The sequence below is a fragment of the Aphelocoma coerulescens genome, chromosome 3 (genome assembly GCF_041296385.1).
Source record: "Aphelocoma coerulescens isolate FSJ_1873_10779 chromosome 3, UR_Acoe_1.0, whole genome shotgun sequence".
Classification (NCBI taxonomy): domain Eukaryota; kingdom Metazoa; phylum Chordata; class Aves; order Passeriformes; family Corvidae; genus Aphelocoma; species Aphelocoma coerulescens.
This window is the reverse complement of record NC_091016.1, coordinates 87,692,126-87,708,300: the sequence shown is the minus strand read 5'-3', so window position 1 is coordinate 87,708,300 and position 16,175 is coordinate 87,692,126. Positions and strand designations below refer to the sequence as shown.

Here is a 16,175-nt window from a genome sequence, read left to right as displayed (position 1 = left end):
GATTACTGGCATTACACTGTAGGTCTGGGAGCAGAGAGGACCAATGTGAGAGACATGACATGATAGCAAGGCAAGGGGCACAGCTGGGGGCATTTGTGGCTGAGTTGCAGCAGCTTTTCCAGAGCTGCTGTGACCCCATGGTGCACACCTCACTGGAGAGATTCCCAGCAGAAGCAGCTGTGCTTCTCTGAGTGAGGCTCAGACCCTGTCTCGAGGTGACATTTTTCAAGCAGACCTTTTTGTGATTGCAAATACCGTCTGATCAGACTTTGTCAGATATATTGCCCTTGCCAAGCACACAGCTTTGACAGCAGAGCTGCTGTCAAAGGAAAGAGGGGCATCTTTCTGTTCCTCTGTGCTTCTTGTACTGTTTAAACTGTATGTTTCTGAAGCCTAAGGAAATGTATACTGATGTAAATATGCACTGGAAAATGAGGAGGTCCTGCTCTGCTGACCATTGAGGATCTGAGCAGATGATGCCCTCAGTTATCCCTTTCCTGAAGTGCTCTTGCACTGTTTCACTCCCACCTCCCCAGCTGAAATCCCGTATTGCTCATATTTGGGAACTGGAGTCACGATCTCAAATGTCGTCACTATAGCTGAGTAGAGAAATGCCAAGCCTCCCACTATGTTCGTGTGGGTAGAACCTTTTCTTTGATTAGCTCAGAATACTTTCTAATAGGAGTTAACCTTCATGACATCCTTGAGGGACTGGCCCACTGTGATTAATCTTAAGATCTCTATCATACAAATAGGAAAGTTAGTACCAAAACTTGCCTAACATCATCCTCTAAATCATTGCTTAAGCCTGGGAAAGACTCTGCTATCTCTCCTTTATTTATTTATTTATTTATTTATTTATTTAATTATTTGTCTTCTCCATGAGTTGCTTTAGCAATTAAAATGCACTACTATAGGATATAGGGAAGAAGCCAATCTGGAAATGCAACTCCTTAACAACATTTGCATGTTAAAGAAGGCCTTGCTGCTATTGTAAACCCTGTCTGGATGGACCTCTACATCTGCTCAGTTCCTGACCAACAAGGACTTGAAACGAGTCTGGCTGAAGCCACAAGCCTCCACTGATGTCCCAGCACTGTATATCCTGTGATTCCTCTTGCAGGGAGTACCAGCCCCATGCTCAGCATCCTGAGAATAAGAAATGCTCAGAACTGCTAAAACACAAATCACAAAGCAAGTTTGGTGAAGTTTGAAGAGCAGTTTTTGAATACCCCAGTGTGGACGGTAAACCACAACAACAGTAACAGGAAAAGCAGCACCACAAACGAAAACCCAGTACTCCATTTGAACCTAAATTAATTTAATAAACTAAAAGAAATTGCTCAGAAATGAAAATCTCCAGCACCACCACCCTGACCACATAAGATACATGAGAATAAACAGACTTGTGGGCACACCTCAAGAAACCTTAAAACAGCAACCTCCTCTGAAACAGTCTCCACACTCACAAGGTGATCTCACTGTCTGGTAGAAATAATTCTTGTCAGCTAACTGTAATAAATCTATTTCACAGGAGTGCTTGCTATATATAAAAATTGTGGTTGGTAACACGGGCAGGACGTTTGTGCCAGACCTATTTTCAGACCTCAATGAAAAACCAAACTGAAAGTATTTCTCACGGAAACCAGTTTTAGGTTACAGATCAGGTAATAATTTGGGAACTTCAGCAAAGGACAAGTCACAGTGCAGCAAAGTCTCCAGAAAACATTTGCAGTTATTTTAGATTTGGTACCAGAACACCACTTGAACTCTGCTTTTGCAGAGGTTTCCAGGAAATTTTGCACTGGCAAAAAAACCCCCCAAACCTTTGGAGTGTGGGTGATCCATGCTGGAGAGACAGGTTGTAAAGGGCATGAATATTTACTTGCTGTAGTGGGTGGCAGGTAACCAGGAGACCCTTTCTCATGCTCAGGCACAGGACAAGATGACTGAGCAGGGGAAACATCAAACTTCTCTGATCATGAGCAAGACTGTATGTGTGGACACACGAGTGTTGTATCAGATAAAGGTAAAAGACAACATTTCTTAGAACTAATAGTTCCATTATTAGTGTCAAGGAGTTGATGGGTGGAAGTGGAAAATCAATAAAAAGTACACAAATCAGACATTTAACCAACATTTTCGACTAATAAACAAAACCCCAACTGTTTCAAATGTACCTGGTGTTTTTTGGGGAAGGGTGAATAGGCAAGGCAACAAAACAAGTTTTGTACCTACATCTAAAGGATGTGTTGAATAAGGGAAGTAGTAACTGTGCTTTAATGAATGGACAGCCTGCTACTGGTGACTGTGAACTAGATATTTAAAGACATATAAGTCCTTAAAGATAGAGATGAGCTCTCTGTGGCATTTTCCAAAGTATCTCACTGGAAATTAGTGACAGTTGTGTGAAGTGGGAACGGTACCTCCCTGAGCTGCAGTTTGGAAAGTCTCACCCACATCCTTTATGTTTCTAAAACAAGCATGTCTTGACCTTGCCCACCTGCTTCTAGTTACAGGCTGGAAGAGGAAACAAGCTTTACTGCTTCTTCCACTCCCAACTGATTTCTTAACTGTGAATGAATGAGTCCAAATGAAGAAAGTGCTCTTTTTCACACCCATTAGCTAAATCGAAACCAAAAGTCACTCCACTAAACATGTTTCTGCATAACAGAAAACTAAAGTCTTTGCATTTGAAAAGGACAAATACCAAACAGAAAAAATATCGATACATCATGGTTCAAAACACCTTAAGAATTAAAATTAGGTTCTTTTTTTCGTGTGACTTTGCATCTTGACTTGAAACTGGCAAATCAAGGGCAACAACTGGCACAGCTGAAAAGAATGGTTTGTCTGAAACCTCTTACATCTCTGCATGACCTCTTCCCCTAGGCAGCCTGGACCATCTCCACAAAAGAGCAGGGCCTGATGGCACTAGGCCTCCTCCTGTACAAGATGTAGTGGACGAGATTGCAGATGGAAAGGACAAAAAGGAATGGAGAAAAGGAATGAGGTGGGAGCCTGGGGGCATTGTCTGAGGCCACACAAGAAATTTGTGGTGTTCAAGTGAGTCAGCCACTGGCACCTGTGGAGGGGGTGTTCTGATTTCAGTGACTCTTCCCCGAGAAGCTGCCAAGTCAATGATATGTAAATTATCAGCTGTCACCCAAGTGTCCCTTCACAGTGACACTATCATTCATCAGCTCCTGGTAGAGTGTGTCCACAGTGGCTTTGCAAGGAAAAAAACCTGATCTTTTGTGCTAAACAATATTCTGCTGTATTTTGCCCAAAGCAGGAAGTATCAGAGCATCTAGAAAAAATGCAAGTGACTGAAAATCACTTAGTAATACTGTCAGGATACATTTGATACCTAGCAAACCCCATTTCTCTTAGGTTATTGACTAATTCAGCCCAACCCAAGCACACTGAAGCTGCTGGGCTGCATCAGCATGTTTGGGGCTGGCACTTACCATGGTAGGCAACTTAGCATTCATGGTGGAGGTCATTTGGCAGAAGAGAGTGTAAACCATTGCATCTCATGGCAGCCAGGGAGGAAGGATTCTCTATTTTGACAGCAGCTCTGCTACCAGGAGAGGACACAATTAATACCAATGCAAGCACGGATTACAACAAATAAATTGTCCTGAAGGAGTTTCACTTCATATTCCTGGGAAATTATTATCATTAGCTGGGGAAAATGAGAAAGAGTTTCCTGCCTTTGCTAAGGCCAAAGAGGTAGGTAACAATCTAACCAAATTCCTATGCCTTGTTTGCAGGGATTCCCCTCGGTCTCTTTGTATCCTCTTCACATATACTCCACAACACTTATGGGCCCTATAGGTGAAATTTGCAAAATAGTGAGAATCAGGTATTACTTAGTTAAATTCTATCAGGTTGGGGAAGGAGAAACAGAGAATGGAAGAAAACCACTATATTCTTTCATCAAGAGTGGTAGGGCAATGACTACAAATGGAAAATGGTGAATTTTCTTTTGCAACATCCATAAATCTGGACTCCATTCCTTCACTCCCCGCACCCTCCTGGGAGCGTCTGCTGAATTGTAGCTCCCTTGACATGGCCTTCAGAGCAGTGTGTGGCTTTCAGCCACGGTGTTTCTAGCTCTCTTTGGGATACAAGCTTTGGGCTTCATTCAAGAAAGCACTTAGGCATGTGTAATTCTTTAAATTTCAATGTGACTATTCATGAGCATAGAGTTAGCACATATTTAATTGCCTTCCTGAATATGAGCCAAAATAGAGAGTATCCCAGGAGTGCATGGGAAAGAAACTTAGTTTTCATTGCTTTAATAGAGATAGTTGCTCCACTTAGAAGGATTTGCAAATGGTTTGGGAAGGTTTGGGACTTCTAGCAGGCACATCTCTAGAGGGTAAAGCAGGCAACCAACCCTACTGCAAATGCGATGAGGATTGCTAGTGTCTGCAACTGCCCCAAAGGGGAGGATTCACATGAGAATTGATGCTTTTTCTCATTTTCTGTATGTCTGCCCAACAAGTGCTCATCTCCGATGCTCTCCCTACCCATTTTTGAATTTGTCAGTTTTTATTAATGTCCTTTGGGAAGAAGCTCTGGATTTAAAGTATTCAATTGTGCAGGTAAAAATAGAAGAGAAAACTTTTAAAGTGCTTCATTTCTAAGACTCTGCTTTCCTTTTTAAAAATAACTAGAAAATGAACAGAAGAAAACCATTCTCTTTATGTTAACTCAAACACGGTAACAAAACAGAGGTACAACACCAGTAAGGATGGTACATTTCTTCCTAAATCTCACAGACCTCCTCTGCATTCAAACGAAATAGTTATTGAGTGGGAAAACCCATCAAAATCTTCAGCATTTACCACCAGTTCTTGGCCAAATACCCTTTCTGCTTTTCAAAAACAGCTCTAAAACCTGATGTGGGTCATCAGTGAATAGCAAGATTTTCCATTTGGCTTTTCAATTGTAAATAGTGAATATCTGAAACTGTGATGAAATTTTAAAAATGAAGCATTTTTCCCAAGATCTACACGAATTTATCCACCTATTATGGTGGATGCCTCCACATCTAAGATGAGGTTCGTCTAGTTTTAAAAATAGATATTTCTTAGATGACTAATTGAGGCTGAGAAATCGTTGCTTAATTTTCGGACTCCAGCTTGCAACACTGGCAGCTAGCAAGAAAAACCTCCTTTCCTCAGGATCACTGAGTGGTAGCTTGGCCTAGGACAGCCATGACCCACATACGCCCGCGCCAGGCCGCTGAGCCGTGCCGGAGATGAGCACAGTGGCTGCTGCTGCAGGCTCTCAGGGTTTGGGGTGGAGTCACGTGTGGTGCGTGGGGGCAAGGCTTTCCCCTTCACCACCAGTGTTGTTTTCACTGTCTCCCTGGGCGAGGTGGTGGAGGAAGGAGGTTAATCAGGACACACTGCATGCGTGTCCTGCTTGCGGCAGCATCAGATGTGACTGCTCAGCACTTTGGGGTGGAGGGTGGGTGTGTGGCCTCTGCAGTGGGCTGGAGAGGGCATGTGGTTGATGCCTTGAGAGCACGAGGCTCCTGGGGTGCAAAAAAGTCCTCTTTCTGTGGAGAGAGGCACAGCTTGGGATAGGGCTGCCTCACTCATGGCACTGCAGAGTACTGGAGGGGACAACAATGTGGAATGGCTGGGGAGTGACGGGGTCTTGGCATGGTGCCTGTGTATCCCACCTCTCCTGCCTTCTGTGCGGATGTGCTGCTCTTCATAATGTAAAGGCTCCTTCACCCAGAGGATCCTGGGCCATTCCCAATTTTGCAATGGGCAGAGCTCTTTGGGCCATAAGGGTGAAAGCTGATTAAGCCGTGGTCCTTCCTGTCCTGTAGGAAATGGGGTCAGTGTGCACAGGAGCATGGGGCTGATGATGCTGCGCAGCAAAGCACATTGCTGATATTGCAATGCACTTCTCTGCCTGAGGTGACACGGGAATATCTCCCTGACAGAAGCCAGAAGAGTGCTTTTGAAAGATGCGTGAAAGAATGCCAAAGGTAATTTCTACTTTAGCCGTTCCTGAGAAGGATGGCCCAGGAAGGGCAAAACACAGAGGTGTACTCACATTTACACACAAGTACATTTTGGTATGTAGTATGTGAGGATGGTGATCATGATGGAGAGAGGTAACAGAAAGTTTGCCCAGGAAATGGCAATTCTAAAGCAAAGCTGTCCTGTACAAAGGAAATGCACTACAACTGAAAGCACTGTTTTCCAATTAGCAAACCTTGACCGTTCACTTTGTTGTTTTTTTTTTTTTTTTTTTTTTTTTTTTAAAAATCTTATTTCTAAATATAAAGCCATGCTTATAGTGGCACCTAGCGGCTGTTGTGCTTATGGAGTTCTCCCCAAGACGGCTGGGAGGGTAGGGCCGTTTGCAGCACCAACCTTTGTGTCCAAGATTGACTTTACAGCGTTTTTCTTGTGCCGACACTTTTTATTAGGGTATTGTGTGATGGACCAATGCAAAGATCAACACTGAAGTCAGGGGAGTCCCAGACTTCAGGGTGAATGTTGCGTTAGAGAATCTTTAAAAAGTAGGTGAAGCTCTGGACTCAGACCTTCACTTTATTTCAGAATTGCAGAGGACAACTTTAAAAAGGCAAAAGTTTAGGGTGGTTCAAATCGATGAAAGCTGGAGGCAGCTCAGATCCAAGTTCCTGTTTCATGTGAACTTTTAATGTGTAAGGAAAGGGAAATCCACATGGACAGATTTACTAAAGGATATGTGAGCTGGCTTCTGGCTGTGCTCCTCCTCATCCTCCCAGGGGACACTCCATCCAGTGGGACAGTGTCAGCGCGTTTGGTGAGAGATGGGCTGTGCCTTCTCCTGCTAGTGGACACCCTAAGCAGGACACTAACAGCCAGGCTGCTGATAAAATCACTCAGTAAATGCTCTCAAGAGACTAAACTTGTAGAAGAAATCTTCCCACAAGACAGCAAGAAGAAAGAGGGAGGTCAGTGTGACCCCATGTCTGTGGCCTAGCTGCCTGTCTCCTGCTCCTGTCCTCCATCTGCAGCCACCTGACATGGAGGGGACACACTCCTGCCTCTCCTCTTGGCTGTCTGCTGGCCTTGCTTCCAGGGCAGCCTTCCAACTACCCTGCTCCTGTCATCCCATCTCTCCTCAGACCTCCAGACTGCCAGCTCCTAACTGATCACAGTGCTCCTGGCGTTTCTTTATTCCCCTCTCAACCTGCTCCCCAGCTGTGTTTTTCTCTTTCCAGTTGTGTGGACATCAGAAATATTAGCGTGCTGCTGAGTTTTCCCAGTTTTCCTGGTGCATGTTCCTCTTCTGTTTCATCTGTCTTTGCACTAGCTGGTCTCTCCAACCTTCACTGAGACCTAGACCAGGAATTTCAGCTCCTGCTTTGGCCCAAGCTTCTCTCTTCCCCTATGGCACTTCCTGCTGTCCCTTTCTGCAGAGCTCAGCAGGTTTTGCTAAGAAAACCAGTGAGCTCTGCTGTGACCTACCATCTCTCCTGTTTGACCCACTCTTCTCTTTACACAAGCACAGTTTTGACTAACACAGGTGCTGTGGGGATTACAGCCTCTCCTCCTGTCAAGGTCAGACACAACACCTCTGCTACAAAGCTTCAGTGGCCGAGGAACAGGGCCTGAGCAGGGGTATGTCATGGTCTGTATGGTTAATTAGCAAGGTCTTGACACACCAGAACTCTCTCCTCAGGGCTGAGGCATACTCCAGGAGTACTTCTAGCAGACTGCAACAGCTGGACAGGGTTACCTGGGTGCTGTGAGAGGGTGGGTGTTGGACTCTGAAAGTAGTCTCAGGCACTTTTTATTTACTAAGGTAGATGTAATCAGCCTGATCAAAGCTGTTATGATGAATGACTTACTCATCAGCCAGAAGATGAAACAATTCCTCACTGAATAGCTCTCTGCTTCTTTCCTCTCAGCAAACAAGGGCTGTACTGGCAAGGCTGTGCACCTTCCATGAGACCAGCCCTTCCCTGACGTGCCTATTGAAAAGGTGTCTCACATTTGGGGAAGTACTGAGAGAAATGCCAGAAAGACCCACCAAGGAGCTTCAGACTCTTCATTCTTTCTTCAGAGATTCCCAGGTCCCAGGTAACTGTGAGGTAAGAGGAGGATCACCTCATACCTACTCTGCTTCTGACATGGCTCTTCAAGCATGCCCCTCTGGCTAGTCTCAGGGTGTGGATGTGCCCAGGATGGCTGCTCCTCTTTGCTTGCTCTGTATGCAGCTACAAAAGCAAATCCAAGGACAAGAGCACTAAGGGGGATGTTTTCTTCAGTGTGAGGACAGATAGTATTACACACAGAACTGCTGTGTTAAAACAATTCAGGCAACAACACTGGGGAAGACTTAGAGAGCTCATGTGCTGCAAAAGCCCAAGGGAGTTTTTTCTTATGTGCATACCTTATATTGTAAAGCATGAAATATTGTACCTAATGAGTCCCATTTACCTGAGATGTTAATACATCCACATCCTGTGCCACTTTATCTTTTGACATTTTAAAGCTTCCTCTATTTTAATGGAAGCCATAATTTTCTTGAGTATATTATCATGAATTCATTTAAACACCTAAAAGCTCAGCTATACTTTAATTGTGACATAGATATTGGCAATATGAAATCTGCTTTTGCAATGCAAATGCATGTCTATTAGCAGAATATTGTAAATTTGATTTGGAGTCTGGAGCAGCAGCTGTTTATTCAGCTCGCAGGTTTCTTGCGGTTTGTGGTTTCTTGTGGTTTAAACATTTGCAGGGTGTAGACACTAACGAGAGCACTGAATTGTTTATGGTGATCTTTGAAGCAGAATTGCAGATTTGTTATGAATTTTTGCCAGGCCAGCAGAAACATATTAACCTCTCCTTATGCAAAGTCCCACATGCAGAGTAACCTCTCTAATCCAGCACTTCGGGATCATGACATCATGCAGGTCAGCGAGAGTTTACGCTGCTACCGTATGGCAGCTGGTCACGTCCTTTCTTCAGATCTCTTATCTGGAGGATGGGCTTTTCCCCAGAATACACCATTCTGGCATTAAGCAAAAAACCCCAACAAACAAACAATTCCTCAAAATTTTAAAGTGCTCACAGAAGAAGCCCATGTATGGGCGCTGGATAAGGCAGCAGGTTAGTGGTCATCTCAGCAACTCGTGAACTAGCTTTGTAAAGCCAGCTCTGCACTGGGAGTGCATGAAGGGATCCTCCTCACAGGAAGCATGTAATTGTTGAAACAATACTGCACTGTGGAGGAATGGGAAAATTGTTCTCGCAAGCCTTTTCTGCCTATTTCTTGACGTCACGCCTTCTTCCTTTAAGTACATGGCAAAAGGGAGCCCTCTAGAGTAAGTGTCGTATGGGAAGATCTCGGTTTTCAAGATGCTTTGCAGTCGGTTTCATTGTGTACTTCAGCAGCTATGAAGGTTCGTGGAACGCGGTGATTTATGTTGCAACCTCCAGCTCAAGGGAAGCACAGGCTGCTCACACAGGCTCAGGACATTTTGCCAGCGGAAAGATCTCATCAGCTATGCCCTGTTTCTCTAAGCATCCATCAAAGACAGGCTGGAAGGGTTGGGAGATCTTTGTAATAGCTCAGACTGGCCGTTCTCATGCTCCCTAAAAGGAAAGGGTAAATTAATGCTAGGGAGCAGACACCCCTCTTACCATGCTAGCTTTCACTTTTTGCACTTCTATGGGTCTTTCACAGCTGCTGAAGTCCCATGTAAATGCAATGCTTCTCCTTTTCTCATTGTTATCCACCATCATGCATAGCTCCCAGGCTCACTTACCTACGTGCTTCCAGTACTGCTAGCCATCATGTCCTATTTATTTCCTTTTTCTGTAATGACCATGTCTTTTCCTCCCCCTGCTCTCAGATTCCTCCAATAAACCAGCAAACCCAAGCTGGTCATCCTGTGTTGGCTGGAGCGGGGGTGAGGAGCAGAAGGGTGGGAAGAGTCAGTGCTTTGCCAAGCAGGGAGATAAAGAAGGATAAAGGGACAGCTAGAAGGAGCAGGATTGAAAAATGAAAGTAGAACTTTGTCCCTAGCAAGTCAAGTGGCTTCTGGTTTATGTATTGTCTCTTCCTTGCTGTCGACTGAATGCCAGACTCAGACCTGCTCTGTTCCTGTGACAGCAGCCCCAAGGAAAGGAGGGTGCAACAAGACTCTCACTGGTGAGTAGGATGGAGATCCTTCAAAGGGGACTGGCAGACCTTGGCCAGCTACAGTCCTCCTGAGCTGCCTCACCATCGCACCCACCCCAGAGGCACCGCATCTGATGGGCCCCACAGCCTCCTGACGTCTCCTCAGTACAGAATTACTGTTGTGCCAAGGCTGACAATACTCCCTCCATTCCCCCTGCCATTTTGGCTAAAGCACAGAGCAGTAGCTCAGGTAAATTACAGGCCTGCACCAAAAATTACTGGGCGTAACTCCCTGGCCTGAGTTGAAAGAATGATAGACCTGGGGATTGCAGAGCTTCCTTGTGAGCCTGGGAAACCATGAATGGCCTTGTGGAGCCTGTGGCTTTACACAGTATTGCAAAGTTGTCTTTTTTCCAGTCCCTTTTGTTTACCACCCCAGTGCTTTCACCATCTCAGGCAGCTGCATAGCTAAAGGGTTACACATCTGTATATTCTCTGGTCTTTCTTTCTGACCCAGAAAGACCATAAAGAGTAAGAAATTCTTGCTCAGAAATTGCTTTCAGGAAGGCAGTGTAATGCATTTTGATTTTAACGGGATTTCCCATTTCTTCTTTTTCAACTGTCACATCAAAGTAACAGAAACAAGCAATTTTTCCTTGGGTGCCAGCTTGGGGTGGCTTTTCCATCATGTGTGGTAGCTTGGCCTTAGGCTTTCACCAGGACTGAGTTTTCTGCACAGTGCCTGACTTCAGGCAATGAAATATGTGAGAGAGTGAAGTTGTTTGGGTGAGAAAGACACCACAACTTTTGTTATTGCCATCCTTTTTAATATTGGACTAGAACAACAGTAACAACAACAAAATTAATTTCCATTTCTTTCCTAATCAGATGCCATAGCAGAATCAGAGATAGTTATGTGAAAGCTTCCTCTCAGACTTCACTGCTGACCTGGAGTGGGCTTTAGATTTCAATGTTCTAATTCCTCTAAAATTTTTATCCAGTTTTGAACTGGCTTAACTTGGGAGACACTCCTGTGCCAATGTGCCCCTCTGCTCTCTGCTGGGGCGCATGGTGGGTGCTGTGGGCTAAGCCCATTGTGCTTCTCCCTCTGCAGGGATGCATCTTCTATCATTCCTCACTCTCCCATCTGACTGAATTTCTGAGCTGCATCCTGGTAAACACACAAACACAAAGGGACTTCAGGCATGGGAGCATGGCTCATAGGAGCTGGAAGTGCTCCACTGGTACAGCTTCTAATGAGATCCATCTGTAAGAGAAGGCAAAGGGAGCACTGACTGGCAGGGCAAAACATTTTCAGGAGTTGTCATCTGGCACAGTGCTTTTACCTTCCCCTGATGGGAACAGCCTGTCTTCATCAGAGAGGCATGAAGGCTTCGTCTTGAGTCACCAATGGCATCAGTCTCCAAAAATACCTTCCTGCTTCTGGCACAGACCTGGTTATTAGGTCAAGCATATTCAATACCCAGTAACTAAGATAGGATTTTGGCTGTGACAGATGCTGATTGCAAAAGGCTTCACCTGATGAAGAATTGCTCAATTAGTTAATGAGTTGCTCTGAAGGAATAGAGAGTGGCAAAAGACCAGATTTTGAGGTATTGGCTGCCACTTCGAGAGTGAGAAAAATCAGAGTATAAAATGGTGCACACAGACAAGTTACACAGTGTTTCCAACCAGTGTCCTTGTCTCTGGACCAGGATGGGGGGATCAGGTATGACTGTTTTCTTTCAAAAAGGTCTTCCCATCGCAGAAAGCTCAATGTTCCCAACACTTATGGTCCTTTTGACCCAAATACTTTTTCTCTGGAAGAAAATACATTAAAAGAGATTTGGCAAAAACACCTCCAAGAACAACCAAATACACCAGCAAGCAGAAACTTTGGGACCTCCTTCAGGACAACATTTCTACTGCACCTTGAATTTGTGAGGCTTGTTTCCCATGGCAATGGGGTGGCACTCTAATGCCTAGCTAGGTAGGGATGATGACACTTGCAAATTAGCATAAACCACTGTATTAAAAAAATTGGTTTGTCAGATGCTCATACAGATGTTGTAGCTCCAGAGCATTTAAAGAGGCAAAGTGTAACTCAACAGCTCCAAATTGGCTTTTAGAGGAGGAAACACTGTGCTTAAGGTTCGCCAAGAAAAGCAGCATAAGCAACTCTTCTGAAAAAGCAATGCTGCTACGCCTCGTGATGCTTTAGCCTCCTGTGGTGCCAGATGCAGCTAGTGTTTTACTATTTCTTTCTTCAAATAGCAGTGCTCAGGGGGGATAAACTTTACTTAACCTAATTAATTTTAATCACAGCTTTCAAATCTCATACTGTGCAAAGAATTACAAATTGGAATACATTAATAGAAGCCGTGGTTTATGCTGCAAGCTAATCGGGAAGTGTGCATTTACATTTTCTGCATGAGTTTGCAATTACCATTAAAATAAAATTCAGTTATGTCCTTTTAAATTACTAAAATGTGAAGAACAGATTGAGCTGGTCCCATTTGTTGTAGAAAATTACTTGAAAATGGACTAGATTTCGAAGAATTAAATGATTCTTAGTGAGTAAGAGGTTCTAGAAAACATTTTCCAGTAGTCTAGAGTTAAAGTGCTTCCAGGCATTATGGTTTAAACAATCTTTCTAAAAAAATAATAGATTGACTAATGTTTCCTATGTACTTCAGTGTAGGTTCATGGAAGGAACAAAGAGAGTTCTTCCACAAAGCCTTGGCTATATCTTCCTTTCGGAGTGAACCAGAGAAACATCTCAGCTGACCACATGCAAAATCTAACTCCAAAATAGCACAGCACTGAGCACCAATTTAGGAAATTTTCTTCCCAGTGGGGAAGTTCCTTTTCATGTTATGAAAAAGGGGTGGATTGTGAATAAAAAATATCCCCAAATACTAAATTAATTAAGCAGCTCTGGGTTATCATTACAAACACAAAACTCCTCTATATGTCTTTGAAATTGTAATTCTGGTAGGACCAGGCAAAAAAATTTTACATACATCCAATGATTTAAGAGCCTTTGTCCCATTTAAAAAGAATAAATGTATGCATTTGGATGATTGATCCCTCTGGCCACTGATGGCGATTGGGGCCCATTCCCCAGTGCCTGGCTGTGGGATCACTGGACCACTTTTCAGCAATGCCCACTCTTGTATCTGGAAAGTTAGGTGTCAAATTTCTGTGGTCTGTGTCATCCCAAGTCCAGGGGCACCAATGATCACAGAAGAAGTAATAATAATGTGGCCCTGGCTTGCTGATACATTTGCCAAAAGACCTGACTTTTTTAATGGGACTGTTATTCCAGATAAATATGGTTTGGCCAACAGCACTCATCTTCAAAAGCAACTTGATCTTTTAGGAATGCAAGTCCCAACGGCTTCAGTGAAATGTAGGTTTCAGGGTGCCAAACACTCTGTTGAGCATGGAGGCCAGACCCCCACGTCATCTGGTTCTTTGAGAAAGTGTTGTCTCATTAGAAGTGGTCTCATTTGCTAGAAAAGTTTAATTGCTCTGACAGGAACATTGTGTTGAAGAATGTAGAGTGGTGCAGTCTGACAGTGTGCAAAATTGGTTTTAATATAAAGCTTTACATCATAGTTCAATGATGTTCAAGAGAATACAGCAGTGTTTGCATTTATTTTCTGGCATAAACTTGCTGCAATTTTTTTTTTTTTTAATTCAAGATCATGTAAAACAAGCAGTGCAGACTCTAGAGGGAAAACCACGGTGTCATCATGGTTTGTACAGACACAGAAACAGTTTAGTCTTTTGTATAGAAAAAAGGTCAAAATGCATGCCTTTGAGGAAAACACAAGCAGATGTATCTATTATAGATGGTAACCTTTAGCTAAGTTGTAAGCTCCAAGCTTATTAAATAATTGATATTACATCAGAACTTCAGGAAAGCCTTGTTTAACATGCTGAGTTTAAATAGAATGGTTTGTCATAATACTTTTTTCTAAAACATAATATAAAGAAAAAACATTGACACAGAGACCAACAGGATGAAACATTTTCATGTTATTAAACAGATCACTGTATCTAAAAATAGATCTAAACGTCACTAAAATCTCTGGAAGAGGAAAATTAACCATGTTTTCATGGTGAAATATCACTTCAAACTTGTATTTGCAAGAGGAAGCTTGCTGAGGGTTTCTACTTTTTAAAAATGCAGCCTAAATTCTCTGTAGAGTGCTCATAACCACAGAATGATATAAGTAGCTTTAAAGGAAATGATGAGCTGATTCTTAACTGATGTAAATCACCAGAGCTCTGCTAGAGTAAATGGAAATTTATTCAATGGACAATTTTAATTTTAAATAAGATACAGATTGCAGATCCACCAAAATAGTTTCCATATACTTTCTTTAAATTGCAATGAGAAAAGGAAAATTCACTTTTCCGCCCTTCCAGTTTCCATAGGTGACTGTAAGATTTTGTGCTCATCTAGCAGAAGGAAATGCAAAAACACACCTCATTTTTCTCTCTATCATGCTCTGGTAAATCTCTGGTAAGTTTAAAGAGGTTGCAGTGCTGCAAAAAGATAGTCAGAGGGAGCATGTAGTTAAATGCAGAGATGGTTCACCTCCAAGGGATTCATCTGCATCTTTTATGCCAGGTAACAGGATGAGAATGGTGCAAAAGCCCCACTTCTGCCTTCTAAAGAGCCCTGCCCACTGCTGAAACAGAAGCTGGACTTCAGCAAGTGCTTTTTGAACTTTCCAGGGTTAAAGGTAAGCAGCCACTATGGATATGGAGGCTTACACCAGGGCTTATGATGGAGCAGGAGAGCCCTGCACTTGTTCTTTTGCTCTTTGCCAGCTGCTGCAAATACTGCAAGCATCCACTGGTCATTTCAAAGGCTACTCTAGTGATTCATCTTTGTGACTTTGGTACTCTGCTGTGGTTTGGGTTTTTTAAATGTGGAAAATTCTAAACCAAAAGAAACACACAAGGTATTTATTAAGATAAATACAGGTTAATTTCAGATACCTCCGAGATTACTGCTTCTTAATGGCTATAATCCAACTTTTTTTGAGTTCAAGCCTGTCCAGTTGCAATCAAGGTCAGACTAGATTTTAAGTAGGGTCTTCATAGTAGCTGCAAAGTCCAGCCTCTCCCCAAGAGCACATTTTCCTTGCTCTTACATTATTAGCAATGTCTGATTTCAGACACAAAAAACCCCCAAACCATTTTGCACCCATTAGAGAGGTTTTGTGCATTGAATAGGCTCCATGTGACGCTCCTTCCCAACAATTCCAGACCATAAGGAGGAAACCACTGCAATTCCCATTTCCAAGCAGTAAAGCAGCTTTCAGCACCACCAGCTGACTACTTAGTGTATTTTAATTAGCTTGAGAATGTTCCCAGCCCACCGCATTGAAATGAAATGTGCACACAACTGAAGACTTGCTCATTGGCAATCAAATTTTTAAGTTACCAAGCCTGCCGGGTTCTCTTTGCAGAGCAGTGACATTCCTCCAGGGGCAAGGGGGGGGGGGGGGAAAGGGCCATATTTTTGCATAATCACAGCTTTCAGTAGTACAAAATTCACTGCTCTGTGGGAAATGGCAAGACAAAAAGTCTTAGTAAGTATGAAGTCCTCAGTGCTCTGGCATGTTAATGCAAGGGGAAAACTGCCTTGCACAAAAGAGATTATGAGGGCTATTTGGCATAATTTCTCCATCCACAGGTCATTACTCAGGGTCTCATCACAGTTACAGAGCAGAATGCCATGGTTTGAAGGGCTCTGTGAGCAGTATAGCTCAGAAAAAGGGTTTTCTCCTGCTGCTCACCCCTCCTTCAGGAGAAGTCTCTCATCTCCAGGAAATCCAGGTTATAGCATGATGTAATTTAGCCCCTGCTGGCAGTCTCAGTATTGTTTAATTAATTTTTTCAAATTTATTGCAGTTTCTTGCAGATCCAGCATAAATGCTGCGTCTTGGCTACTGCAAAGCTGACACTGAGAAATTTTGCAGAAAAACTACTTGCAC

At 43.3% G+C, this 16,175-nt stretch overlaps 1 long non-coding RNA gene across 1 annotated transcript in view; it reads left to right on the top strand.

Moving 5' to 3' along the window:
- LOC138108454 (uncharacterized) overlaps positions 1-16,175 on the top strand; it is a 33,693-nt gene that overhangs the window by 10,468 nt on the left and 7,050 nt on the right. Inside the window, exons 2-3 of the long non-coding RNA XR_011149971.1 lie at positions 7,937-8,119; positions 14,801-14,915. This is a non-coding gene — a long non-coding RNA (uncharacterized lncRNA). The remainder of the gene's footprint in view (positions 1-7,936; positions 8,120-14,800; positions 14,916-16,175) is intronic.